This window comes from Peromyscus californicus, unplaced genomic scaffold (genome assembly GCF_007827085.1).
Source record: "Peromyscus californicus insignis strain IS unplaced genomic scaffold, ASM782708v3 Scaffold_14__1_contigs__length_90479793_seg_2, whole genome shotgun sequence".
NCBI lineage: Eukaryota > Metazoa > Chordata > Mammalia > Rodentia > Cricetidae > Peromyscus > Peromyscus californicus.
In genome coordinates this window covers 42,668,970-42,696,758 of record NW_026294436.1, presented here as the reverse complement: position 1 = coordinate 42,696,758, position 27,789 = coordinate 42,668,970, and the positions used below count along the sequence as shown (strand labels likewise).

General features: G+C 35.3%; 1 protein-coding gene across 4 annotated transcripts in view; it reads left to right on the top strand.

Moving 5' to 3' along the window:
* The window catches only part of Rasal2 (RAS protein activator like 2), a 309,127-nt gene that overhangs the window by 109,130 nt on the left and 172,208 nt on the right, over window positions 1-27,789 (top strand). The window lies entirely within an intron of this gene.

Below are 27,789 nucleotides of genomic sequence, written 5' to 3'. Positions count from 1 at the left end.
AATAAATTTTTTCTTAAAAAGACAAGATTTTCAATTCAGCATTTTATAAATATTTCTTAATATTTGATGCTTTGATAACCCTTAGTCTAATACTAAAATATTTTTCTTAACCTAGTTAATTTGTGTGTGTGTGTGTGTGTGTGTGTGTGCGCGTGCGAGAGAGAGAGAGAGAGAGAGAGAGAGAGAGAGAGAGAGAGAGAGAGAGCGCCATAGGTGATCTTCAACTCTTGTCTCCCTCTACATCCCAAGTGCTGAGATTATAAGTGTGTGTCACCTGGTTGACTTTAATACAATTTCTATTTAAGGTCAGCTTTTTGTAGTTATAGTTTACTTTAGGACATTTCTTTCTGAACACATTATTTTATGAACACTTCTTGTCCACTATGAACTGGATTCACTTGATAGTGGAAATTATGATGCAGCTGTTTTATTAGTCTCCTTTTGCCTGTTTCAATTTATTTGCCTAATAAATATGCCTTGAATGTTGCTATTTGTCCCTAGATTGAGACTATATCCTTTAAAAATGCCTTTTTGTTCTCTTTATAGAATTCTGTATACATTTTATTTGTCAAAAGGAACTTAATATTTTCATGTAAATCTCATTTTTATGTAGTTAATAACCATGGTATTTGTCAAAAATGTTCATTTAAACATTAATAAGAATTTTTTTATTTTAGCTTGTTTTCTTTTTTCAGCATTGGATTTCATTTCAAGTGTTTTGTAATTAAAGGGAACTTTTATCCAACACTAAAAGGTATAGGGAAAAGACTATATATAAAAATAATTTAAAACAAGTATCAGAATTTCAGAGTAAATAATATAAATTATGTGTGTTGCTTGAGATGATGTTATGAAAATAAAATACTTTTGAAAATAAATCTTGTAGTCTTTTAAACAACACTTAGGTATCAGTGCAGTTAAATGTAGTTATTAAACAGAAATAAAAGTCAACTTTACATAGAATGCTTTTCTGAGTAAAATTTTGTGTAAATTGGTGTTCTTCAGATTTTATTTTCTCTGAAGAATTACTTTATTGAGGTTTTTTTTTTCGTTTTTGGTAAAATCATTAGAAAATTTTGTTTATTTCTAAGGTTTCTTTTAGAATTTTTTTTTTTACCTATGCTTATTTATATCTATCTATAGTTTACTCAGGACTTTTTTATTTATCAGAAAAAAGAGCTCTTTTGAAGTAGGTCCTTTTGCCATATGTATTAAAATTAAGTCAGTTCAGAGAACTGAAGTAGTTATCTTCACAAAGTAGAATTTGAGGGAAGTTATAAATAAATGGAGTAAATAATAGAATAAATAAATAAAATGAAGTAATAGAATAAATTTTAAAAATACCTGACTATTCAGATTTTGGTAGTGATGCTTCATTTTGGAGGTATACAATTATAACTTGGATAAAAATTTTCCCCTTTCTTTTTTCGATTTGTTTTTGGAGGCAGAGTCTTTCTTGGTAGCCCAGGCAAGCCTGGAACTCACTGGGTAGATCATGCTGGCCTAGAATGTGAAGTGATCCTCCTGCCTCTGCCTCTCAAGTGTTGAGATTAGAGACATTCAACATTAGATGCATGTTAAAAAGATGTTAAACCTTTATTTCCATAAAAGTTCAATTGTAGAGAATATGATGGATTTTTATACATAAACAAAGACTTTACTTGTCCTTGTACTGAATTTGCATAGTTATGTTGTAAAAAGATTGTGTCTTAGGGTTTCTATTACTGTGATAAAACATCATGACCAAAAGCAACTTGAGGAAGAAAGAGTTTATTTTATCTAACACTTCCAGTCATCAAACCATCCAGTACAATGAATTTTATATATAAATAAAGACATTTCTACATAGGTGTCCTTGTTCTGAATTTGCATGGTTATATTGTTTAGAATTGTAAAAGATCTTGTCCATGATAAAACACCATGATCAAAAGCAACTTGAGGAGGCAAGAGTTTATGTCACCTTACACTTCCAATCAACAATCCATCATTGAGGGAAGTCAGGGCAGGTACTCAAGTAGGGCAGGAATCTGGAGGCAGGAATTTATCCAGAGGCCATGAAGGAGTGCTGCTTATTTGCTTACTTCCTATGGCTTGCTCAGCATGCTTGCTTATACTGCCAGGGTTGCTTAGTGCCAACCCTGGGCAAGAACCACCTGCCCAGGGTTAGCACTGCCTGCATAAAATCATCAATGAAGAAAATGCCCTATAGACTTGCCTACAGGCCAGTCCTATAGAGGGATTTTCTCAGTTAAGATTCCTTCTTCACAGATGACCTTAGCTTGTGTCAAGTTGTCATGAAACAGAACAGACCTTAAAGTCCCCCAATCAAGTGTTCTTACTTTATAAATAAGGGGGAAAAATCAAAAGAAAATATATATTACTAAGAAATTATGTATTATTAAGGTGACTGTGCAATTTATCTATAATCTAAACTGAAATACTTTTGAAGATTGAAAGGTGGACACTGGAACCGGAGAGATGGTCCAGTGGTTAAGAGGATTTATTATACTAGCAGAGGACTTGGGTTTGGTCCCCAGTACCCATATAGAGGCTCATAACCACCTTTAACTTTAGTTATATGAGATCTGATGTTCTCTTTTGGCCTTTGAGTGCTCTTGAACACAAACGGTACTCATAAACCCACACAGGCATACATACATATACATATACATATACATATACATATATAACCATAAATAATAAATAAATGAAGAAACCTCAGAAAAGGAAGACAGCCACAATTACCAACTGCTTTGGAACAACTAATACCAGCTGAGAACAGAAGGTCCTTATTGCTAGTAAGTATCATACTAGTACAGGCCACCTTAAATCTCCTAAGTCTTGTGACCAGCCAGGATGCAAAAAGCATGGTAATTATGATTGTAACTACATGGATACCAGTGCCTTTATTACTTCCACACAGTGTGACTATGATTAGTTACCCAGATTCCCTTTGCCTCCATTTGCTTTTGAGATAATAGTACTAACTTCACTGTGAGGCTTCCCTAAAGTTTGTATAAAAACTGTTAGTGGTTACCATTAAAAGTGCCATTTTTACTACTGCTATTACTGCTATTGATATTATTTTATAAGATCATAGGTCAGAATGGCAAGGATTAAATGAGATCTTGTAGGTTTGTGTGAACTAAGAATCAGGAGTCTGGGGTCTATTTCTGTTGTTCCTGACTCATTACCTTTCCTTTTTGTTTCTCAATGTTGCTATCCAATACTAGAATTTTGCCATCTAATTACTTCATGAAAGATGGTAAAAAAAAATTTGGGAAGATGCCTTGAGATCTGTTGTAAGTAGAATAACAGTACTTGAATGAGCAGATGCCTTTGTAGAAGAATATAGAGTTCCTTGGGTAAATGCCCTTGAGTGGTGTAGCTTGGTCATATGGAAGTTCTATATTTAGGTTTTTGAGAAGACTCCACACTGATCGTCCACAAGGCCATACCAGTTTCTACTTCCAGCAGGAGTGAACACATGTTCTTTTTTCCCCACCCCCTCTCCAGCACTTGTTGTCTTTTATCTTCTTGATGATAGCTGTTCTGACAAGGGGCAAAGGAAATCTCAGAGTAATATTAATTTCCCACTTTACAGACTATTGATTAGACATTTGTATTTCCTCTTGAGAGTTCTGTTCAGCTCCTCAGCCTATTTATTGGTTAAGTTGTTTTATTTTCTTTAATTTTTTGAAGTTATATATTCCAGATATACATATACAGATGCATAGCTGACAAGGATTTTTCTCCCATTCTGAAGGCTGCTTCTTTACTCAGTTAGCTGTTTACTCACCGTACAAAAACGAATATATATAAAATTAACACCTTTTCTAATTTGACATAGCACTTACCGTATACTGTGACTGTAATGTTTTCAGTTTGGGCATAAATTTTTTGGATACAGGATGTGTTCTACCCTGGGTTCGATCCTCAGCTCCAAAAAAAAAAAAAAAAAAAAAAAAAAAAGATGTGTTCTCATCAAAGGGTTTACCAGCCTTAGCATATGATATTTTTCTTTCATTATTGAGTCAAAATTTTTACTTTTTTTACTAACTTGTCTTTGACATTTCTAAACTGCCAACATTACCACTCTGGCAGTTTAGAACCATTATTAAGTAAAATAAAGTCGTCTGAACAACCACTGTAATACTGTGACAGTCTGACATCTGCTGTAGCTACAAAGTAAAATGCATGGGTAGTCTATTGCATAGACCTCCTAAAGGAATTAGATTTCATCACTCTACTCAGAACTATGCACAGTTGAGTTTTCTATCTAATATTTTTGGACCATGGTTGACTATAAATAATAAAAATTGTAGAGAGGAAAAATATAGACAAGGGGTAAACATGGACTTTATTGTTTGTTTTTAAGAAAAATCAGGGTTTATTAAAAATATCTTATAATCAGCATGAACAATGAAATATTCATGTTTTGATGTAAGAGATGAAGTTTTCTTGAACTAGCACTCTAGTTAGGCCTTCAAATACAGATACTGTTTAGCAGTTAGAATCACTGACTTTTCTGTTTTGAACCTCAAATGTGAAACTTGTTTTGCCTTCATAATAGTTATAAATTTTGCTCTTTTGGAAATAGTTTCCTTTGGGGTTCGAAAAATTGGCTTAGTGGGTAAAAATGCTTGATGTGCAAGCTTTAAGACCTACCTAAGTTCTGATGCCCAGCACCAACATAATAGCACTAGGCACCTGTAATCCTAGCTGGGCTAAATGGCCAGCCATCTAGGGAAAATGTCAAGTTACAGGTTTAGTGAGATCCTATCTCAGAAACTAAGGTGGGGAGCTATCAAGGAAAACGTAAGTGCACACATACACATATTCTACACACACACACACACACACACACACACACACACACACACACACACACACACACAGCTTTAGCAAGCTGGGAGATCCAAGAATATCTGGCATATTTATTTTATTTTGTGTATAGATACAGATTTTATTTTTCTTCTTAGTCCTGATTTGGGTTATAATTGAGGAGATCTGATTATCAGTTTTGCTCAGAATAAATTAAATTGTATCAGACTAACAAAAATAATACTACTCACCAATTAGAAATTTAATAATAGTGAAAGATGAAATTATAATAGTCAAAGATTTATGTTACTCTTTATAAAATGGACTCATTAGGGAAGTTACCTTCTAGATTTTATTGAAGAAACAGCATACTGCTAGCTCTAACGATTTTAGGGCCCTTTCATCAACTTCCTGTGATTAAAGTGATTAGAGTAATATCCCAGTATATTGATTTTGAGTTCTTGTTAGGCTAAACAGTATGAATTTTGCTACAGGCATTTAAAATCAGATGAAAAACTCATGTCATCATACATTTTAAAAGAATATGTTTTATTTATTCTTTGGCAATTTTACCATGTACACAGTGTATCTTGATTATTTTTACAGCTATATGGTGTATCTTGAGAATATTCACCCCACTTTCCCTCATCCCTTAACACCCCATACTTTTTTCCTTTGAGTCTCCCAAACAAAAATATTGAAGTTAACTTACAAGGAAAATTATTTTGCATTGTTTCCTTAAGTTCTATATATATCCTAAATAATTATAAAAATAACTGGAATATTTTGTTTAAAAGCAAAAAGCAACTTTCTAGGTGCACAGAAGTGATTGATTCCCCAGATTTCTCCAGTCTTCTTGTGAATCCTTTTAACTAATACTTGTGTGCACTGATTATATATCAGTGTTGTCAGACCACCAAAAATCAAAGATGTTAATTCCCAAACCTAGCAATCTGTTCTTATTATTGTAATTACCTTTATTTGTAGTGTCTTATAAATTGTTGATATTAGAGTACAAAAACTTGTTTACATTTAGCTAAAATTTGAAATCAATTATGAGATTGCTTGTGAATAATTGTTTTGATTGGCAAAACTATTATAAAAGACTCAAAAGTCTAGAATGACTCTGTACTCAGACTATTTAATCAGATTTTTTTTATTAGATACAATTAAGTGGACGTGGCTTATTCATGGCTTACACGATTTATATTTTAAAAGCAGACAGCTTTCTTTTAAAATATTGGTAAATGAGCTTATATTGTAATATTAAAATTCGCTTTTGTAATTAAATTTTTTCATACCAACCACAGTGCCCCCTCCCTCCTCTCCTGTTCCCTCTGCCTACCTCCCATCTACCCACCACATCCACTCCTCCTTCTTCTGAAAGGGGCAAGCCTCCTATGGGAGTCAACAAAAGCATGACATATCAGCTTGAGGCAGACCAACCTCCTCCCCATGCATCAAGGCTGGGCGTGGCATCCCAGCATGAGGAATAGGTTCCTAAAAGCCAGCTCAAGTGCCAGGGACAGATGGATGGATATTACAGATGCTAGGATCCCCACAGTTGTCTCCTGTGCCGATGCATTCAAGGCTTCTTCCCACTTTCTGTTCTATCATGTTCAGTGTAACTGGATTTATGTTGAGGTCTTTGACCCACTCAGACTTGAGTTTTGTACAGGGCCCTTGACATGGATCCGTTTGCATTCTTCTGCATGCCAGCATCCAGTTATATAAGCACCGTTTGTTGAAAATGCTTTCTTTTTCCCCCTGTGTCATTTTGGCTTCTTTGTTAAAAATCACGTCTTCATAGGTGTGTAGATTTACACCAGAGTATTTGATTTGATTCCATTGATCCACTTTTCTGTTTTGATGAGACATAAAACCTCATCCACAGATGTGACATCTCTACAAATTGTAAGAAAAACAAGGGTTGGGGCAGGGTTCTGTTTTTTGTCTTTACAGGATAATAGAAATACTCATCTTCCAGAAATCATAAGGCCTTGCATGTCTAGACATCTGCAACAGAAGAAAGGAATCTATTGGTACCAATCTACATTGGTAAAATCTCACTGCCTAACATCTATATCTCTTTAACTCTAGAAAGGTTATGGTTCTGATTCAGTTATACATCAAGCAGGCTTTGGAGTTGGAAGTTGGCTCCCTCCTTCTCTAAACCCAAGCATGTTGCTAAAAAAGAAAAATTTAAGAGATTCTGTCTTATATCAAAAGAGCCGTCTGGTGTGGGACAGAAAAAAGAAACAATAAAAAGGGACCATTGTCACCAAGATTCTATTTCTCTCCATGCTTATTCTTGATTTTTCGGAATTCCTTTTTACATATCATGTTATCTTTAAATCCAAACTTTGCACTTTGATATTAATAATGGTCAAGTTTTCCACAGTAAAAATATAAGCCTTCTTCAATAGCAATTTCTGAAGTCTCTAGAAGGAAGATGGGGCCCCACAGCAACAACTCCACCCAGTCCAGAATGATTACTCATGATCAGCTTCAGACTAAAAACTCTTCAGAACAGTTCCAAGATGAGATGATCCTTCATACTACACTTTTAGCCAGAATATCAGATAATTCTATCCATTTCTGAGACTAGCTGCATACTCTATGGATAGTCCTATTGAGACCTAACAATCTAAACTTTCTTACAGCACCCCACAGAGAGAACGATGCCCCTTTCCCAAATGTTTCATTTTTCTCAGGGTTATGAATGGATGGTTGTAGGCTTGGAGGTGGAACAATAAAATTTGGGCTCAGTATTCTTTTTCAGAAAAGAAAAAGGGGAATGGATAGGTATAGGATATTAGGGTAGATTATTGTATTTACTAGTAAACTTATTTAGTAAAATATCAGCCTTAGATAATTTGCACTGATGTGGATTCTTGTATATTGATACAAATGCAAACTATTTTTATATTCCCATTTAAGATAAATTATATATTGATACAAATACAGAACTATATTTGTTGTAATGTACATATATTTCTACTCCTGTTTGAAATATTTCGTATATTGATACAAATGTAATGTTATATTTGTCATACTGTATGTATGTTCTACCTCTGTTTAGGATATTTTTTATTGATACATATTTAGGATTATTGTCATATTGTACTATATATACATTCCTACTCTGTTTAAGCTATTTTGTGTATTATCACAATCTTGAGGTCATTGTCTTTATACAGTACATCTGCTTACAGACTGTTTATCTTGTTATATGAAGCCTTAGCCCTTAAGTTATTTTAGTAGGGAAGACCTACTGAGTCACTCACATTTGTCATTTCTATAGTTATGTTAGTTAGGTTCTTCAGACTTACAGAAACATATGTCAGATGGATAGGTAGTCTTCAGACACTTCATAGACCTAGAGAATATGGCATTTAAGTGTTCTAGTAATTTAGAATTCTGTTGACATGAGACATGATTCCTCCTGACAACACCAATCTGATCCTGAGAGAATGTTGGGCTTCTGAGACATTTCCATTTGGAAGTTTGTCTTCTTGGCACAAAAAATGGCCTATTGGGAAAGAACTACCCTTGCCTCAACTGTTGACAGTACAAATACTGTCCCTTTGGTACGAGCAGGACACAAAGAAAAGTGACTATTGAACTCTGCCAAGACAGGATAGGACAGTCTTTCAAAAAACCTGCTTCTGAAAATGGTCTAACAGATACTCTAGGCCTGTAGCCAATTTGAATGCACCAACAGTACTGAGAAATTCTAGGTGACTGTCCAGGCTGCCAGCTTTCTCTGTCTACTCTCACAAGACTCCCAAAATTTGCTTGTGTCCTTCTCTCGTTTCTCAGGTGTTATTATATTCCTTCTCAGGTCTTTGATGGCATTGGAGGCTAACAGTTATAATTACAATCTTCTTATATGTTAGCTAGAACATAATAAGTATTAGATTCAGGTTTTCAAGGTATGACATCTTTTGGAAGGATCTCTGTAACATGCCATTTACCTATATTCCAGACTCGTCTGGATTTCAGTATATGTTTCTTGTTTGGTGGTGTTCTTGTTGGTGTAGTTTCATCTTGTCTAGATCATTATCCCTTATTCCTCTGGGACAATATTTGATAATCACCCCTATTGTAAATAGTTTTGTTTTAGAATTTTCTTATTTAGACAAAAGGGTGGAGATGTAGTGGGTAGCTGTTGCAGCTTTGACCTTGAAACACAGTCCCTAGAGTGATAGCAGTTAACTGCCACACATGCCTATGTCCTGCGCCTGGGGCTGACCTGCCCAAAGGGCATGGCTAAGAGGGAGCCCCTTAAGACTTGAGGTGCGTATGTACTGTCCCCTTCTGGATACTCGTGGTCCTGGAGGCTGGATGGGAGACCAAGCCAGATTTCTCCCCTGGATGGTACCTCATCTCTCCCGAATCCTGTAACCAACCCCTATTGGCTGTAAGTTACCCCAGAAATAAACCTTTCTTGATTACCAGATAAATTATGTGGAATTGCCTCATTAATTACAGTTATAACCATGGTGGGTTTTTTTTTTTTTTGTTTTTTGTTTTTTGTTTTTGCTATAGCTCTATAGTAGAGCTTGAAGTCAGGGATGGTGACACCTCTAGAAGTTCCTTTATTGTACAGGATTGTTATAGCTATCCTGGGTTTTATATTTTTCCATATGAAGCTGAATATTGTTCTTTCGAGGTTTGTGAAGAATTGTGTTGGAATTTTGATGGGGATTGCATTGAATCTGTATATTGCTTTTGGTAAGATTGCCATAAGATTCACTTTTTAAGGTGTGAAATATAACATTAGTATGGCTTCTGCAGTACTCCAACCAACCATCATATAAAAAGGCATCTAGTATGGTTTGGCCCTAATTTTCTAATGTTGTTACTAGAAATAAGTTTCTAGTCAAGTGTTTGTCTTGTCCCTTTTCACCAATAGCGTACATTGCCTTTTTATCACCTCTGAACACCTGTAGCTATTAAGAGTATTCATTCTTTTCTCTCTTTACCCTTCTTGTTCTTTTTTAATGAATATCCTTTTGTGTTAATATTATTTGATTACATAACAATCACAATGGACTCTGTGTCTGTAATGTCTAGCACAAAGACAGTTCACTTGCAGTAACACTCAGCAAATTTTTAATGGCACACTTAAAATAGTCTTTCATATCTACATAGTTAAATTCTTTGTTGCTTACAGTTTGTCAGCAATGGGTAGCTTCATCCTTTGCACTAGGGAATTTAAGTTTGAATGTATACTTTTCTGAGAGAATGTTTGTCAGATATATATTATATGACTCTACATATATAAACCTTTGACCTCATAGTCTTGTCTTGGAATTTATACAAGCAGTAATCAAATATTTTAACTTCTAGTGTTATTTTAAAGTTATTATTTATGTGAATGAGTGTTTTGCTTGAATATGTTTGTATACTATGTATGTGTCTGGTGCCCACAGGCCACATGAGTATATCTTATCTTCTAAAACTGGGTTACAGATGGTTGTGAGCTTGTGTGTGTGTGTGTGTGTGTGTGTGTGTGTGTGTGTGTGTGTGTGTGTGTGTGTAGGTAAGTAATGTTGGAGCTTGAACTCAAGGCCTCACACATATGACACAATTTTCTCCCACCTAGGTATCCTTCCTTCATCTCCTGTAGATCTTCAACACTAAAGAGTATTTTTATCCTCTTGACCATGTATCTAATCATGTCTCTCTAACCTGTTCTTCATGGGAGAGTGGTTTTGTCATTTGCTCTCCTACATGAAGCTTGTGGATGTTTTTTACCCATCTTCCTTTTGTTCCTACAGATAGAGTAGAAACCAACATCATGGAGCTGATGAGCTTATTTGCTGCTTCAGACTTAGCTTTTGAAAGCATCGCTAGTAATGAAACCGAAACCAGTGTGAAAATTTATGAGATGATAACAATTTTCAGAAGTTAAGATACTTCCACTTGAATTACTTTTACCCAGTGCTGACATTGATAAAATTAACTGCACATTTATCATAAAGTGTCTTTAAGCATGTCTCATATAGTGCTTCTTAAACTTTTCCACTTTTAATCTGTTTTTATCCAAGAAAATTTAAGCAGCCTGAGTATATAGACTTATAAAGGTAGATATACAAATAGAACATTTAATAATAAATCATAAATTTATTTAAAAACAATTTTGGTATATGTATAATCTTACCATTTGTTAAAGAGGAAAGCAAATTTGTGTATTAATAAGATGGATGTATTTTGTTTATATATGATATGAGGTGTTCCAGCAGTGCTCATTGGCATATTATGACATGAACTACATGCTCAGTGAAAGTATGCATATGTGTGTTTAGAACCAAGGGTGTGGTGACGTCATGGTTGCAACACTTTCGAATAGTGCTAGAATGTGTTCATTACACATTTGATTTTTGAATTCGGTTTTGGTCATTACACATTCAGAAACCTTTTACTGTTGCCAGATTTTTTGGAACCCCTATGTGGAGTAGCAACTGACAATTTAACAGGCTGTGGTCTATTGAATATGGAAATAGATTTGCAAATAAATTTTGGCTTGATAAAGATACATAGGTGGCAGAGTTCACAGTGAGTTTGACATCACAAAACCCCTGATCTGGTTCTGATCATAGTGACTGATGCTCAGAATTACGTTTTAAACTTTCTTTGGCTTGACAATTTTATTACTATTTCTATCACTAAATTTAATTGGTACATGAGAATTGGCACTGAAGGAATATGTTTGTTAGTTATAGATGCTCTAAAGAATTTATATAAAGTCATTTGGCTTTATAACGCTCAAAATTAAAAGGACAATTTTATTTTATTTTCTTACCCTTTTTTTTTTTTTAAAGATTTATTTATTACATATACAGTGTTCTGCCTGCACATATCCCTGCAGGCCAGATGAGGGCACCAGATGTCATTACAGGTGGTTGTGAGCCACCATGTGGTTGCTGGGAATTGAACTCGGGACCTCTGGAAGAGCAGTCAGTGCTCTTAACCCCTGAGCCATCTCTCCAGCCCCTTATTTTCTTACCCTTTCAAGATCTTATATATATTCTATCATATATACAAACCAGTCCTCATTACTGTTTATTTAATTTTTTTTTTTTTTTTTTTTTTTGGTTAAAGCTGCTACTTACACACTCTCTCTTTCATTGTCCTAAAAGCTTGGCATTGTTACAATATGAAACTGAAGCATTATAAGGAAACAACCAGAGGATGTAGAACATTCAATTCACATAGCTCAGATCTTCTCATTGCTGAGTCATTATCCAACGGCCTTTTGGAAAGTATTGCAGTGTTCATGGATTCTTTGTATGCAGTGTCTGTGAACTCTGTTTTCTTTTAACTTTTCAATTTTCATTTTTGCGAAATATGCACTGAAAATATTACCACCTAAAATAAGGATGGCCAGAATTTTAGTGACACAGAATTAATGGAAAACGTATTCCGTGACAGATTTAAAGTAAATATATTTAGTTACAGAAGAACTTGGCTTATATGCTACATTGCTGCACATAAACATCTCCCTCACCCCTTTTCTCCTCTCTCCCTCCCTTTTTTTCCCTGTTGTAGCTAGAGTTTTCCTTCCTTGCCCACAGTCAGGACAAATCTCTGTCACCTGCCAGTCCCATAGCTGCTCAGACCCAACCAAGTAAACACAGAGACTTATATTGCTTACAAACTGTATAGCCATGGCAGGCTTCTTGCTAACTGTTCTTATATCTTAAATTAATCCATTTCTATAAATCTATACCTTGCCACGTGGCTCGTGGCTTAGCGGCATCTTCACATACTGCTTGTCATGGCGGCGGCTGGCAGTGTCTCCCTCCGCCTTCCTGTTCTCTCAATTCTCCTCTCTGTTAGTCCCACCTATACTTCCTGCCTGGCCACTGGCCAATCAGTGTTTTATTTATTGACCAATCAGAGCACATACAGACCATCCCACAGCACCCTGTTCCTCTTTTCTTCTCTTTTGTTTCTTTCAGTTTTTGGAACTGATGTGTAGTCTAGGCTGATTGTAGACTTAACAGTCTCTTTCTTGAATACTGGAATTTTAGGTGTGCTTCGGCATACCTTTTCTTTCTCTCTTTATTTCAGTATTTTAAAAGATTTGTTTATTTTATGTTTACAAATGTTTGCCTGTATGTATGTCTATGTACCACAAGCATGCCTGGTACCTGTGGAGGTCAGAAGAGGGCATTGGATTCCCTGGAACTGGAGTTAGCAATGGTTGTGATCCACCATCTGGGTGCTGGGAACTGAACTCAGGTCCTTTATGAAAGGACCAGTGAGCCATCTCTGTAGTTCTAGCATACCTCTTAAAAAGAGACTGTTAAGAACTTGTAGACTTGTTTGATTTTTAACAGTGATGTAGTTAATCACTTCATGCTCAGCCTATATTTTTGTGTTGCAATAGTTACTCTAGCTAGAATAAACATTAAGTTCATAGTCATTAAGTTCAAGTCCAATAGTAAGCAGTAAAAAAAAAAAAAGCTTTTCTAGGAATGATGCATAAGTGGCATATTATTCTTTTTGTTCCTGCACAACACAGAGGAACATAGATGTAAGGACTACTTTACAGTATTTGTGTTCATTACATTAAAACATACTGTAAAGTGTCATGCAATTCTTAATCTTTCTGTTTTTCTTGTCATGTTGAAAATATAAAAGTGAATGAATGCTTGGGGGACATTATGTTATTTGGATGAATTATTGGTTGCAAAATCCCTGGTTTTCTCTGATAGAAATTGCCTAAGAGAGAAAGTGAACAGGCTTCTTGTGTTGGTAGGAAGGTCTGTTTTGGGGCATTGCATAAGTGTAGAGTATTTCATGGTCTTGGTAACCCTGGAAACAAACTGTTTTTGATACTAATGGTGCTTCTATTTCAGTGCTTTTACGCAATATATGTATAGATCCACACAACGAATATCTTGTATTTGGATGTATAGAGAAATTGAGATAGTTTTTAGGATTTCAAGCATGTGCATGTACACACACATGCTCACTTGTCTGTGTGTGTTTTTGGAGCTTTCATTTTAAGGAGTGAAAATCTTTAATCATTTGAGTTTAGATTCAACTTAAATAATATTATCCCTAGATTTCTCAGTGCTTTATGTTTGAGAAACGTACACACATTTTTTTTTTTTGTACTAACTGAAATTTGTTTAGGATTAGTTACTCTTTCCAAGTATAGCTGTCATCTGTGTTGTGCCTAGAGGCTTATGTGGCTGAGAAGTTTGGAAGTCATTGGTGAGAAGCAGCACTGTTAAAAAGATTTCCTTTTTCATCATCTTCCTTTCTTCCTCTCATCTAAGAGGAGTTGGTGGATTATTAAGCTACTTGTTCTTCCCTTGTGAAATTTTCATTCAGAATGATATACCATTTTTTGGTGCAGTAGTGTACCAAGATCTACTTGATGGAATCAGAGGAGTTTTCTTTTGGTAAAGCAAACTGTGCAGTATTTTTCCCCAGTATATTTAAAAACAAACAAACAAAAAACAGAAAACCATGTGCTTATATTTATCATAAACTCCTGACAATTACTCAGATTCAAACGGTGTTCTTCTCTTACATACATGTATTACTCTGTTTTTAGCATTAATATTTTTTGGTAGGAATACCAAACAAATTCATTGTATTAGTTGTATAAAGTAAAAAGACAAGCTGCTCATCTTTCTGAGGATTTAAAAACACCAGGCACTATTTTTAGTGCTTTATATTTGTCATCAATTCCTACTATATCCCTGAGAGGTTGAAACTAAGTTGTTCTCATCTTACAGCTGAGAATACTCAGAGTCCAAAGGGTCTTAACTAGGAGTCACGGTTGAAAAGAGACACACAGATTCTTTTTCATGTAGCTGGCTTCCTACACACCTTTTCTTAAGCTCTTGATCTTGTTGTTTTTGACCAACAATAACATGATTGGTAACATTTATTGACCACTTCTCTATGTTCTAGAAATTACTCTCACCTCTTTCTAATGTGTGAAGTTCCGTCATCAAATAATCTAAGATGGGGATATAGGTCTTGCCTTGGCTCCAATTTAACCTAGATCCTCTTTCTGCCTGAGTTCTGTTCTTTGGTAGGTTCTTCTAGCATTTCTGCAAAGCATTTCTGTATGCTGAAAATCAGTGATGTACTGAATTGTGCTACTCACGCAGCTCTGTAATAATCCAAGGACATGCCACTTTTCTTTCAGTTAGTATCACCTTCTGGCACAGTAAAGCACTCTATTATTTATCGTACAGGAGAAACACAAACCCATAGAGTTACATGAGACATTCAGGTTTCAACCTGATGTCTCAAATGCTACTTAGCTATTTATAAAGATAAGTAGAAGTCTTGTAATCAGCTTCTCCCTCTGTGGTGGTTTGAATAAGAATGGTCCCCATAGGCTCATACATTTGAACACTTAGTCACTGGGGAATGGCACTCTTTGAAAGGATTAGAAGGATTAGGAGGTGTGGCCTTGTTGAAGAAGTGTGTCACTTGCGGGTTGGCTTTGAGGTTTCAAAAGCCCATGCCAAGCCCAATGTTTCTAAGGATGTGGATCAGAATGTAAGTAGCTCTCAGCTATTGCTCCACCATCATGCTTCCTGCCACGATGATAATAGACTAAAAACCCCTGAAACTGTAAGCAAGCCCCCAATTAAATGCTTTCTTTTCTAAGAGTTGCATTAGTTATGGTATCTCTTCAAAATAATAGAATAGTGATTATGATACCCTCCTTTTGAGAAGTTTTACTTTGTAGCATATAAGGCAGGCCTCAAAGTCATGATCCTCCTGCCTCACCCTGCCAAGTGCTGGAATTATAAGTATAACTGGTTTTCTTTACAGATCTCTGTGTTCTTTAAATAGACTTAAACTACCCCCAAATAGGTACTGTCCTAGTCCATTTGTTATAAATAATAGTAGATAAGGTTACACCTCTAAAGACTCACTTAAAGTTGGTAGTCCTATATTACTTTAAGTCTGCACCATGGAAGAAAGATGAAATTATAGAAGTATTGAGGGCTTTAATATTGGTTTCCTTTTTTTATCCATGAGGTTGACATTAAACACCATAATTTTGGAGTTCCCTTTTAACCATTTTGTAATTTGGCAGGACCTAGCTATTAAAGTAGATATTGTTAAAAAAGTTTAATTCTTAGTATAATTGGTTGATGCATTGGTCCAGGCTACATGAATGAAAATAAAGAACATTTAGCTTTCCTACTCTCACTCAAACTCTACCTTCATCTAACCTATGTTCACAGAGTTATTAACTTTCAACTTTTTCAGAAGTTTTATTTTCTACTTGTCTTTGAATTTTTAAGTAACTCAGTTATTCACACATAAAATAATAGGCTTACCTATAGGCCACCACATCCATCCAGCCTTTACAGACAAATTCTCTTTAGTAAAACATTCCTTTACTTTAAATTAGGTTTTAAAATTCTCAACTTAGATGTACAGTCATGATGTCATTCCCTTATAAAAGAAGGAAATTGAAAAAACAATTTAGAAAGGTAACATTACTTGCTAAAGGAAGAATAGTTTGTTACACTGGTTTGTCACACCAGAGATATAGATAGATAGATAGATAGATAGATAGATAGATAGATAGATAGATAGATTAGATAGTCAGTCTATTGACAGTCAACTTTGCCGATCTTTGGACACCACTGGATGCTCTACATTCCATTATATTTTGATAGCACCTGTCTATTATTGTCATGGATTCTACAGATTAAGAGCTAAATTCTGTAATTCTGCCTCTACTTCTTAGGCCATTTTCAATTCCTGGGCCTCTGATACTTAAGACCAATTTGAGTACAGAAATCAGAGGCTCTATCATGTACCATTTTTCAGATTTGCTAGTTTGTTATAATAGTTCACAGAAGTCAAGGAAGCATTGCTAGTGGGATAGTATAAAAGATATAAATGAGGCCAGGCAGTGGTGGCACAAGCCTTTAAATCTCAGCACTGGGGAGGCAGAGGCAGCCAGATTCTAGGAGTTTGAGGCCAGCCTGGTCTACAGAGCAGGTTCCAGGACAGTCAAGGCTGCACATAGAGATCCTGTCTTTAAAAAGCAAAAACAAACAAAACAAAAACAGATATCAACACCATACAACCTCCTATGTGGGCCCTGTTGTATGGTGTGACTCCTTCCCACCCTTTTTTAAAATATAGCAGGCACTAGGTATTTAAATATAGGCGCCTGTGGAAGCCATTCTTATTCAAACTACAACACTTTCATTTTTACCTTTTCTCCTTTGTGACCTTCACACATTATTTCTTCCTTATATTCAGTTTTCTTATTCTCTGTAGTGTGAATGTGTATCTTCATTCTTTAACTTCATTATCTAAATATTCACTATACTGACTGAGAGGTTTTGTTTTGTTTTGTTTTAGCTTAAATAAACTAGTAATAGTCAAGTATTACTAAAAGGAATCCACATGTGTATTTGGGCCCCAAACTACAGATTGTTCACAAATCTGGATGAGAGCATATTCAGTAGGTGCACTATCCTATATCAACTCTTTTCCCTAAAGGATTTTTTTTTTTTATAATTTTGTTTTTAAAAAATTGTGCAATATCTGTTTTTCCGTCCAGCCAGCCAGCCAGCCAGCCCACCAGCCAGCTAAGATAGGGCTTCACTTTATAGTTCCAAATTAGTCATGAACTTACTGTGTAGCTCAAGCTGGCCTCAAACTCCTAAATGGTGTGGTTATAAAAGTGAGCCACCATACCTGGCTTCAGTCTTTCCGTCTTCTAAAATAATTATAACATATGCAAGCCTAGGAGGAGTGAGAAAGCTCCTCCTGAGAAGAAATGATAAACACTAATGAGGTACCAAAGGCAGAAAGACAAGATATAACCTTGGCCATGCAGGAGTTCTTATGTACCATGCATCTGCATTTTTTATTTGTGAGAAAAGCAAAGACAACTCCATTCATGGTGCTGTTTGTTTTTTGTTTGTTTGTTTGTGGGTTTTTTTTTGTTTTTTTGTTGTTCATAATCAACTCTGTTCCTTTATTTATTTATTTTTTTTAGAGGAAGGTTGTTTTTTATTTTATTTTATTTTTTCTTAACATTTATTTTACAGTGTTCTGTCTGCATGTTTGCCTGTACGCCAGAAGAGGGCATCGGATGTCATTATAGATGGTTGTTAGCCACCACATGGTTGCTGGGAATTGAACTCAGGACCTCTGGAAGAGCAGCCAGTGTTCTTAACCTCTGAGCCATCTCTCCAGCCTAGTGCTGGTTTTTTATAAACTGTTTAATTTTTAATGTTAACATTCATCATCTATCTTTAATAAATCATTGTTTATTAATCTTATAGTATGTTTGCAGTATAGAATGAGAACATGTATCTGATACTATAATTATACTTACCAACACATTCATTAAACATCAAAGAATTTGTGTTGGCATTTTAGTATGAAATCTTTACATAGAACATTAGTTACATAGAACATTAGTGATACTCAGTGTTTTGGGGAAATTAATAGTTTTATATGAACTTGTTAAATTTTATTTTCTCATTTAAAATCATAGACTGCTTCTTCCTGTTGTATTAAGATTTGCCATCTGGCACATTTTCAGAAATGGATTAGGTTTAAGAATGTCTGGTCAAGCCGGGCGGTGGTGGCGCACGCCTTTAATCCCAGCACTCGGGAGGCAGAGGCCGGCGGATCTCTGTGAGTTCGAGGCCAGCCTGGGCTACCAAGTGAGTTCCAGGAAAGGCGCAAAGCTACACAGAGAAACCCTGTCTCGAAAAACCAAAAAAAAAAAAAAAAAAAAAAAAAAGAATGTCTGGTCTATATACTTATGTTGATATATCACAAAGAAAAAGCTGATTGTTGCTTTTTACTGCTTTGTAGACTTCTACTGTAGGTGTTTCTTCCCTTTCTCCTTCTTGAAGTTTTTGTTGTTGTTATTTGTTTTGTAAAGAAGAATGACTTTTCACTTCTAATTCAGATCAGTGTACTGCATCAGAGCAAAGCTCATTGAATTGGGTTGTTCTTTAACTGGATTCATTAAAAAAGACTTGTTATCGCCATGCGGTGCACACGCCTTTAATCCCAGCACTTGGGAGGCAGAGGCAGGCGGATCACTGTGAGTTCAAGGCCAATCTGGTCTACAGAGTGAGTTCCAGGAAAGGTGCAAAGCTACACAGAGAAACCCTGTCTCGAAAAAACCAAAAAACCAAAAACAAAAAGAAAAAAAAGACATTGACTTGTGATTCAAACAGGTTACAATTTAGGAAAGATGCATACAAATTTTATTTCAGTTGCCACTGTGCTTTAGAGACAGGTAGAGCCATTAAAAGATTTTTAATGTTGCCAGACCTTCCCAGCTTGTCTGCCTTCTTATGTAGAGATAATGTCACATTGCAGGCTGTGTAGCCATTTTTAAAAGTCCAGACATTGATAGCTCAATATTGATAAACCACTTACTCTTTTTCTCCTCTCCTCACTAAGAATCACATTCCTTTGCAAGCTCTAGCCTTCCTCCAGAGCATCTGCCCCTACAGAAAAATTGATGAGAGTCAACTTAAATAGAGACAAGTGTGGGCTATATTATTAATATAGCAAGAGGCACTAAATATAATAAAATGAATGCATGTGACATGCTTTCGAGATTCTTAGTATAGTTCATTTTTCTACCTGTAAGAAATGTGTTGCTCAAAAAGGACCTATAGTTTTGGTCATTTAGTAATAATAGAACATCATGGTCATATTTTAAACAACCAGACTAGTATTTTCTTATACTTCAATTAACACAATATAATACTTTAAGAAAAATTGCATATGGACTGTTTTTCCCTTAGAGTTAAAATATAAATTGGTTGTTTTGTGCAATTTTTTGTTTTTCTGTTTAAGAAACTTAATAAGAACAATAGGTGTATATGATCTATTGCAATTAAAATATAGACTGCAATGGACTGCCATTTATCATCTTGACATTGACATCATTCATAAACTCAATTTAGTTATCAAGGTCATATAGTTGCTTAAGCAGTGCTTGACCCAATGTGGGAGTTATGGGACTTAATCTTCCTAATGCATGTCTGAGAAGTGAAAGACAAGCGTGTGATTTTCTCTGCCTGCTGTTGACAGCATGTGTGATCAGGGGCAGTATACAACTAAGGCAAAGATATAGGTGAAGCAAGGTAGGAACATCATAGGAATTGCTTTAAATCCCAGCTATCTAAAAATACATAAATAATAGGAAATTCATTTGCGTGAGCTCTGCTATTCAGATGTTTCCTTCTTTACATATGTGATACACACACACACACACACACACACACACACACACACACACACACCAAAACCAAGTTCTCTCTTCGCAGAATTTAATACTTAATAGAGAACTCATTCATCCTGTGGTACAGCAGAGTTAGAATTTCTGTGCTTGAGTTATCCTACTGCTGAGACTGAGAGTCAAGCTACAGAGAGACTGCAAGTGTTCTAAGGGAAATTACCAGAAAGAAGTATACTATGCACTCACTCCCCTCTCATCCCCTCTCCCCTCTCTTTTATCACTCCCCTCTCCTCTTATGAAGGGTAATGGTGAGCATAGGAACTTGCTGACTAGATATCAGTGTTCAAGTAATATGGAAACTACGCCTATGTGTTTGAGAAGTAAATTAACATGATTTTTGTAAGGTTCAAAGATGCAATATAAATTTGTTTTAATAAATAATATGATCTCATAGTGAGTTTTCAGTAATGTAGAAACAAATTTTTGATTTGATGAATTTATATCTTAAGTGTATTGGCTTATCATTAATGTCTTAATTATTCTTTAAGTTGCATAGATCTTTGTTTAAATTTGCACTAAGTCCATTGGTATGTATAAATTAGCATGTAATATACTACCCCACAGTTTCATTGTTTGTCAGGGTAAAGCAAAGTTCACAGGTAACAGGTGTTATCATTCTGACAAAATTTAGGTGTTCTGGTAACAGGATACTTTCTGACGTTTCAATAGGATAGAAAGTAGGCAGTAATGAAGAGAAAAATTAATGACCTGAATGGATTTGACTTTTCTTTTTCTGCTTTAAGAATAAAGGAGAGGGGCTGCAGAGATGGCTCAGCTATTAAGAGCACATATGCTCTTCTCAAGACCCAGCATTCAGTTCCTAACACCCAGGTCAGTTGGCTCACAGTTGCCTGTAACTCCAGCTCTGGGGAATCTGAAAGACTCTTTTGACCTTAAAGGGCACTGCACTGAGGTGCACACCCTATGCCTTCCTCCCCCTCTCCCATACATGTAATTTAATAAAAAAAATAAAATAACATTCTTAAAAAAATAAAATACAATGAAAATTGGGTGTAGCTGAAGTTTTTCTGTGTCCCACCTGGCCCATGGTCAGGACAGATCTCTCTCACCTGCCTGTCCTGCAGCCGCTTGGACCAAGTAAACACAGAGAGGCTTATATTAATTAAAACTGCTTGACTATTAGCTCAGGCCTACCACTGACTAGCTCCTACACTTAAACTCAGGCCATTTCTGTTAATCTGTATGTCGCCACGTTTTCCATGGCTTTACCTATGTGCCATTAGATGCTGCTCCCTAGATGGTGGGCTGGTGTCTCCTGACTCAGCCTTCCTCTCCCAGAATTCTCCTTGTCTTCTTATCCTGCCTATACTTCCTGTCTGGCTACTGGCCAATCAACATTTTATTAAACCAGTATATAAAAGCATTATCCCACAGTATTTCCCCTTTTCTGTTTAATTAAAAAGGAAAGTTTTAACTTTAACATAGTAAAATTATATATAATAAAACAAATATCAAGCAAGAATTGCAGTTACAATATCTAGTCTCTTTATATTTGGCAAATTTAAAGAAAATATTTTATTTATCCTATATTTGTGAGTCCAAGAATATCTACCTTATCTCTTATCATAACCAAGGAAAACCATAATTTTAACTATCTAGTCTTCAACTGCATCAAAGACCTCATAAGGATATAATATTACCTAAGTAAACAGGAAGAACATTTAAAGCAACTTCCAAAGCTCTACAAACGACAGAGACAGATGCCTGCCTGGACAGTCATCCAAAGTTCCTCTGCAGCATTGGGGCATCCATCTTCAACCCATAGGCCTAGTCTCTCAGTCACTTTTTTGTGTGTGTGTCTTGTAGAATGTCTGGCAGTTTCTTCTGTAAAGCAGGAACCTGAAGGTCCATCTTGCCTTGCAAATTTCAGTGATCACCTTTCTATGGGTCCTGCATGTCCAGTTGATACAACATTTTGTTAAGCAATCCATGCAAAAACAGTTTCTTACCCAAATGGCTATTTTTGCCAAGAAGAAAATAAACTCCATATGGAGTGTCTTCAACACCCATCTTTCTCTTTGAAGTAAATTGGTGCTGCCAGGAGCAGACATGTCTCATTGTCCAGAAAGTCTAAGTTGTTAAAACATTTTAAATGCCATATTCTGTAGGTCTTTGAAGTATTTGAAGATTTCCTACCTAATTGAAATATATCTATGTAGACCTAGAAAACTTAACTAACATGACTCTAAGTTTGATTGTCATAGATGACTATTTATCTGTATTTTTCTACTATACACTACAATTTCAAGTGAGTTGCACAAACAAAATACTTTAAACAAGTGTAGAAATATACATACAGTATAACAAAATTAACTTTAAATTTATTTCAATAAACTAAAATCTATAGCAATGTAAAATATTTATCCTATATTTCTATATCATGTCTCCCTTTCTTCTTTTAGAAAGAGATTGATTGTGACCAATAACAATTTGTAATCAATGACCTAAATAAAGACAAACATCCATAATCCATTTTTTGAGGATGTGGGCATAGTATTTTAGGCTACTTCTTGCTGATAAAGGGCACTGTATTCTTATGGGGATACAAAGAAAATTTTAGGATTATAGTCAAGTCCTGACTGGAATAGTCTGTAAGGCTGCATTGTCTGAGCCAGTTGCCATGAAACTGTTTTGGATGTGGGAACCTCTGGGCCATGTTGTCATCGGAGACCTTTCAGGGGGTCTTGGCTGGTCAAACCTGATCCATCTTAACCTGGAATAAATCCATAGCCTCTTGATTCTTGAGGAAACAAAAGCAGAGCCTCCTTTCCAAAGCAACATCTGGGGGGAGATAGTTTAGTCAGTAAAGTACATGCATGCAGATTTGAGTTTGAGTTCCAAGCACCTATGTAAAAGCCCTGCATGGCTTCATGTATGTGCATTTCCAACACTTGGGGACATGAGGCACAATCAGATCCCTAAAGTTTATTGGCCATCTAACACAGTGAATCAACAAGTTCTAAATTTAGTAATATACCTTGTCTCAAAAAGTAAGGTGGAGTTCCAGTGAGATGGCTTAGTGGATAATGGTGCATCCTGACAACCTGAGTTCAATCTTTGGGATCCATGTGGTAGAGGGAGAGGACTGACTGCCACAAGTTGTCCTCTGACCTCCACATGTTCGTTGTGGCATGGATCCACATGTGTGTACATGAGCACAGAGAGATAAATGTAATCTAAAAAATAGTGGGGAATGATAGAGATAGATAACCTCTGGCCTCCACATACATGCCCCTGCATCTATGTGTACATACATATATTAACATAAATATAAAAGAGATCAAATTGATGATACCTATGGTAAGTTGTAAACAGACACCATTAATACAGTAATTAAAAATGCTTATGTCATCTATCTTCAGTATCTTGTAGACTTCCTGAGCAGCAAGCATGCTCTAATTATTGCCATTGCTAAGTTGTCTCTAGGAACTGAGAATGTAGCATAGTGATAAAGCACTTGCCTAACATGCACAAAGCCCTAAGTTCAGTCCTCAACACTGTGGAGGAAAATTGCCTATAGAATACTATCAATGATAGAACATATTTTTAAAGCTGTGTGACAAGGATTTTAATATCTGTCGGGAAAATTTCTTCTAAAAATGCATCTTGTAAATTGGCCTGCTAAATGTATTATGAATATTGATAAAAACTATTTTGAAAATTTGGGTCAAAAGAAATATATTTCTTTGTATATTTAAAGCAGTGAATGTTTTACGCTAATTTAAGGAGCATTGCTCTGTTTTAAAGCTATTCCTTTATGTTTACTTCTATAATAAGTAATCACCCTAATCTGAGCCTTCATAAAGTATTTCTTGTTCTCTGAGACTGGAACCCAAAACGTGTTCATTGAATTTCAGAGTTTATAAGAATATGCCATTTTCTAAGCCAGGTGAGCTCTGGTATGAAAATTAAAACACACCTAAATAAATATATAGATCTACATTTCCTCAACAGGTTATGATAATTATTTATTTGAATTGTTTTTCTTTAATGACATATTAAAAATCTCTAAGATAAATTTCCCCAAAACTGTTTTTTTTTTCCTTTTCTATTTTTTTAAGCGCACTAAGAGCAGATGAGAAGGCATTGAGATTGATTGAAACGTTAGGGTTTCTATTGCCTGAAAGAGTTGCTGTAAAATTCCTATAAAGCGTACTCTGAAAGGCAGTAACTTAACAGTGGATCTTGTTGGTTATGTCCTAAAATTATAACTTTGAAATAAAGAAAGGCCACATGAAAATTTTAATTTAATTTAAAACCAACTTTTGTGAGTTTTAAGAAATTATGATAAACAAAAATATTGCCCACAGCATTTCTTTTTGGGGGGGGGCATTACTGCGTGGGCCTTAGACTTGTCCTTTTCTCTTTCAGTGTCCAATCACATTTACTAACTCTTTGTGATTTTTTTTTTTTTTTTTTTTTTTTTTACATTTCCCTAAGTATGAGAGGGGAAAGTTACGTTTCATTAGGCATTATCTGTGCCTAATGAAACTTGCAGCTTCATCTTTATCGTGTGAGATGCCATGGTAATACTTTTGTCTCATTACAAGGAAGGGCTAACGCCAGATAGGACTCATTTCTTGTCAGCTACTTAAGCATTTGAAGGAGACCAGAGTTTGGAATTTATATTTACTGGTAGACCAAATAACCCAGTATTGTAAATGTTATTTTGAATTACTTTGGAAAAAAAATAGATTGCTCTAAATCTTTGTAAATGAGCTTCCCTTTTAGATTTTATTGTTTTTTTTTTTTGTTTTGAAAACTATGTTGGACTTCCTCTTTAAAATTAAAGCAGAATCATAACTACATAATTTACTTTATGAGCATTTATTAGCAGTTTGTATTTCTATTCTTTGTTCTTTTTTCTCATCTCTTTTGTGCTGTTCTTCCACCACAGACCACTAGAGAATTACCAGTCCTGATTCCTGTTTCAAAATATAGGTTGCATAAGCTCTTACTATTTCCACTTTGAACAATCTAGTGCAGATTATAATCATCTCTAGATCAGCCCATTATATTAATCTCCCATTTGCCAAAACCTCTAGTCCTTTACTCACTCACTTGATTTTATAACATACAGCCAGTTTTCCTAGAATTTTCCTTTGCCTTCCTATTGACACATGGCTGGTTGTTTCCAGCTTATGATCTGTGGAATCCTGGAGTCCCAGGACCCCCTTTCTAAGTTAACATTGTTTTCATAAGACTGAAAGGTAGTTGTACAAATTCTTTCCTGGGAAAATGTCAGGAACACTTACCACATCCTTATCAAGCTGAAATAACGAACCAAAGCATAGTTCCATCAGAGTTCAGCCTAGGGAACCAATGAGTCTTGGGGGCTACTAATAGAGTTTGGATAAGGAATTACTCGCAGGAGCATGTTGGACCCCAAAGCAGCTACACTCAAGAGTCTTATGACTGCTCCATACCTGCATAAATGGATTTCCCCCTATATTAACCCTTTCTTTTCTCTATAGTCTGAATACTTGCCAAGACCAGAAGGCTACATGCAAGTAGAACAGAATTGCTTACAGATAGCCAGGAGACACTTGAGGGAGTTGCCAGAATCCCAGGTGTGGTTTCAGTGACCTTCCCCAGCCCCTCCTTTTACGAGGGAACATCAGTAATCAACAAGCTCTATCTCAGGGGACTCTTGAAAATGGTCACAACTATTCTGATTAATAGGAGGGCTGTTATGCTCAGAGGATAGCATTCTGCAACAGATCATGGTCATTCCATATATGCTATATGGCAAACATTTTCCAGAAAAGGAAAGACATAATGCTGATATTTCAGGGAAAACAACCAACAACATTTATTACTAGAGGAAAATTCATGACCCAAACTAAAATTACAGTTTTATCTGCTACCTTGAGCTTGACAGTTTCACTAAATCCAAAGAACTTCTGATCAGAGCAAGACAATTGCGAAGATTGATGAATGTAGGGTTTTTTTATTGTATATAAATATCATCATTTGGAAGATGGGAAATCACAGCCAGCCAGTCTTTTCTAAATGATCAACACCTAATATTTATAAACTCATACGTATGGAGTAAAAAGAGCTACTCAAAAGGAACTGCAGACAAGTGAATTTTAAGGTGTTTATATGTAAAGTTTATTGCTGTAGTTTCAGATTCCACATTGTACTGACTCCTACTTATTCTTGCAAAAATTCTTATCAGATTTTGGTACTATGTTGAAGAAGAATGCCCATAATTATTTAAAAACACTAATAAAATACTACTGCTATTTCAACCTTCATATCTAAGTCCTGATTTTCTTATATGTCAACCAAAATAACTACAGAAACAAATTGGATATAGAAACATAAAAGAACTGGTCTGTCTTGTATTCAGCCAGTCTTTGAGGACGTTTGAAAAATGTGAAAACAGTGTCATTGTTTTAGATTTTAAAAATAGTTATGTTTCATTAAAATGTATTTTAATATCAATATATGGTAGATTTTAGTTTCTAATATAATTCATGTTGATATAACACATATAAATATATTCTCAGTAGTTTTTCAGTTTCAAGGGATCTTGATATAAAAAATTGATAATTTTAAGGCTACAAGGTAATATTCAGTCTTAAAGTGCTTTCTGTAGGAGTTTACTTTGGATTCTTTTTAATGTTTCTAAAATTATTTAATTTTTGTAATGAGGCCAGCATGTAATGTCCTTTAGTATTCTCAAAGGAATGGGATATAGCAAATCTAAAATTGTTTCTAATTTTGCTATTAAGAATCTTCTTTGTAAGTCTGTTATGCTTTTCTCTGGTGAATTGTAGGTACTAAAAATAAATGGAAGTCAGAATTAGAAGTAAGTCACTAGAGTCAAAAATGAAGATTGGTAGAACTATTAAGGTGGAATAGGGCAAAAACTTGACCATGTTCTGTTCTTGTAATTCTCGATATGCAGGCCTTGCTATTAGTCTTTCAATTAGCCAAAGGAAAGAGGATGTGATAGAATGACTAAATTAAATTTATAATCTTAAAAAAAAGTATTGGGGATTTGTTGTTGTTGCTGTTTGTTTTTGTTAAAATATTTCTTAAATCTTAATCCCGAAATACTAAGCAGAACAAAAATAATCACTTATTTCTCTGTCTTCTTCTATATAGTTCATAAAATATTTTTTTAAAAAACCTGCTGGAAATAGCTATAAAAATAAACAATATTAGCCGGGCGGTGGTGCGCATGCCTTTAATCCCAGCACTTGGGAGGCAGAGCCAGGCGGATCTCTGTGAGTTCGAGGCCAGCCTGGTCTCCAAAGCGAGTTCCAGGAAAGGCGCAAAGCTACACAGAGAAACCCTGCCTCGAAAAACCAAAAAATAAATAAATAAACAAACAAACAAACAAACAAACAATATTGGCCTCTGGCATGGGTCATCAATCTCTCATTTTAGACCAATTTTTAAAAATGCTTCCTCTTTCATCCTACATTTAACAATGAACTTAAATGATTCTGGGGATCAATATGCTTTATTGTTTCTTATTTCACATACCATGAAGAAACTAGAATAAAATTCAGGCTACACGAAGGGAAAATGTTGGGAGGCTTAAGAAAATTACTCAGGATCACACAGATAATTTAAGTTTTCTTAAGTTTAGTGCTAATACAGATTTATATTTTGGCAGGAAACATGAATTC